We start from the raw sequence: 2,997 nt of genomic DNA, 5'->3' as shown, positions 1-2,997 counted from the left end.
GGACTTTGGGACATTATTTTTTTTTATTACCCTACGGAAGGGTACTTTAAATATAAACTGTTTGCAGAGAAGGAGGACAATTACGATATTGTCTCTGCACCTTGGGTTCGTACACTAGACATCGGAGTCAGTGGCCCGAGTCGACTACAACCGATTCATCCCCCGTCTAGAACGGGAGGTAAGATTCTAAACACTCGTGAATCCCCTGTCAGTGAGTTACTGGACTCCTTCGTGTGCATATATGTTGAGGACCGAATACGGACATTTATTTTTCTAGTAAAGGGAAAGGCCTGGCCATACAAGATAAGGGTTCGGATTTCATCATGTTCTCTTCTTGCCCGCTTTAGGAACACGTAATCTACGCGAACCTAAGCCTAAAATTTTTACTAGAACGAGACTGATAGGGTAACGAGCTTAACAGGAAAGTCATTCGAAAATATATTGGTTACTCTTTTAAGCATACTTCGAAGTTCTTGACGGTTTCTGTAAGTTGAATGCGTGACTGCGCCGCCTTGTGATACTGGTGAGGCCTTGGGTATCAAAGCTCCACCGAGCTTCCCTCGCCTCTATTCAACTTACGTTAACTCGGATTGATTCCATAGGGGTTTGCTTAAATTGTAACGAATTCCCGTTCGAAGGATTAGAAGCTGGTATAGAAACAATCTAAGTGGAGCCATCATGCTTTTTGTTTGCTAGAAATCAATAGGTTTGATTTGGTTGAGTCGGCCTTGATCTGTGTTTGCTTACCCTTCCAATTTAGAAAATTCTATTGTATGCCTGAACGTAAAAGAGACGCACTAGGTAGATCTGTTAAAGAGAAAACTAGTAGTTCAAAGCATCTCGATTACCTTAATCTAGAAAGTCCGACTTTTGAAGAGTCTGTTTTTGAACGTCCTTTGACTGAGGAGAGAATCCTTGTTGCTCCGATAGCGCCAGAAATGGCAACTTTGAAAGCTTTGTTGAATCCAACTAGGACTACTCGTCCTTCGTGTATTAAGTTAGCTGAAACGGAGGCACCCTATGAACTGAAACCTGGGACCTTACAGATGCTCCCAATCTTTTTAGGGAAATAAAATGAAAACCTTTATTACCATGTTAGGGATTTTGAGGAAATTTGTAGTACTCTAAGAATTATAGGCTTAAATGATGATGCTTTGAAACTTAGGTTATTCCCATTTTCCCTGAAAGATAAGGCCAAGTCGTGGATGTATATTTTGGACTCCGAGTCAATTGAGACATATGAACAACTTACATCTGCCTTTTTCAATAAGTTTTTCCCTATGCACAAAACATCGTCTATTAGGACGCAAATATGCACATTTTCACAACAAGAGGGAGAATCTTTATATAGGTATTTGGAAAGGTTCAATGATTTATTATCCCAGTGTCCTCATCATGGTTTAGAAAAGGTTAGGCTAGTTCAGATCCTTTATGAGGGTTTAGATTACTCCACAACGACCATGGTTGAGTCTCTATGCACTGGTGGATTTGAAAACCAAACTGTTGATACGGCGATGGAATTTTTTTAATGAAATCGCCGAAAAAACCCAGCAATGGGAAAATAGTATGGCACCCCAGAAAACAATTCTTTTAAGTAGAGAAAACGTTAATCGGGTAGAAGGAGGCTATGAATCAGATGTCAAAATTGCTGCTATAGCAAAAAGGTTAGAAGCCTTAGAAGTGGGCCAGACTAGTGGTAGAGTGGAGCCTTTTTGGGAAGGCCAGAATATTGAAGAGCAAGCCAATGCTCTTTATAATAACACTAGATTTGATAATCGTCAAAAGATTTACCCATATTCAGAAACCTATAATCCTGGTTGGAGAAACCATCCGAACCTTTCGTGGTCTAAGGGCCAAAGTCAAGGTCAGTTTAGTAATTCTAATGTTCCCCCAGGTTTTGGCTATACTAAGAATCCTTCAGGATTAGCTCAGTTTCAGAATCAGTCAGATAAGAAAATCCTAAGTTTAGAGGAATATCTCGCCTTGTTAACTCAGCAAACTGCAAAATTTCAGTTATCCGTAGAACAGAATCTACAAGCTAGTAACAGGATAGGACAAGAAAATAGTCAGGCTATTTCCGAGTTAAAAACCCAGGTTGGTCTGATAAGTGATTCTTTGAGAGAAAAAGGTAAGTTTCCTAGTCAAACACAACCCAACCCTAGAGGAGTTCATGAATTAGGTGCAAAACCATCGAATCAATTGAATGTTGTTAGAACCCTTAGAAGTGGTAGAGTTGTAGACAATAAGGTAACCATGCCCAATAATGAACATACTGTAGTTCACCCCTCAGGATCTCACCTCTCAGGACCAGTAGCTGAAGAGACTGATAAAGTTTCTGATGATGTGAATTCGGTTCCTGAAAGGTCTGATTTTATGCCTAGAGCCCCATTTCCTCATCTATTAGTACCAACAAAGAAGGAATCGAACTTTAATGATATACTGGAGGTTTTTAAGAAAGTTACCATAAACCTTCCCTTATTAGATGCAATTAGGCAAATTCCTTCTTATGCCAAGTTCCTTAAGGATATGTGTACGCGAAAGTGAAAACTTAGCGTCCATAAGAAAGCCTTTTTAGCTAGTCACGTAAGTTCAATCATTCAGAACACCACAACTCCAAAGTACAAAGACCCAGGTTCTCCTACCATTGCTTGAACAATAGGTAACTTCCGGGTAGAAAAATCTTTACTTGACTTAGGAGCCAGTGTGAACTTACTGCCATTCCATGTATACTTACAGCTAGGACTTGGTGAAATGAAACCTACTCAGATGACATTGCAGTTAGATGATAGGTCTGTTAAAATCCCTCGAGGTGTTATAGAGGATGTTCTTATTGAGGTCGACAAGTTTATTTATCAAGTGGATTTCGTGGTCCTAGATACCCAACCTGTCCCTGACACAGAGAACCAGATACCTGTGATTTTAGGTCGCCCATTTTTAGCTACGTCTAATGCGATCATTCACTGTCGAAATGGTGTGATGAGTCTATCTTTTAGTAGT

The 2,997-nt window shown here is 39.9% G+C and overlaps 1 pseudogene; it reads right to left on the bottom strand.

The window, feature by feature from the left end:
• Positions 1-1,302: 1,302 nt before the first annotated feature.
• On the bottom strand, positions 1,303-1,402 carry LOC113325510 (annotated as a pseudogene).
• Between the last annotated feature and the right edge of the window lie 1,595 nt (positions 1,403-2,997).

The sequence above is a fragment of the Papaver somniferum genome, chromosome 11 (genome assembly GCF_003573695.1).
Source record: "Papaver somniferum cultivar HN1 chromosome 11, ASM357369v1, whole genome shotgun sequence".
Lineage (NCBI taxonomy): Eukaryota > Viridiplantae > Streptophyta > Magnoliopsida > Ranunculales > Papaveraceae > Papaver > Papaver somniferum.
Note: the sequence above shows the minus strand (reverse complement) of the source record. Positions and strands in the feature narration are given on the sequence as shown.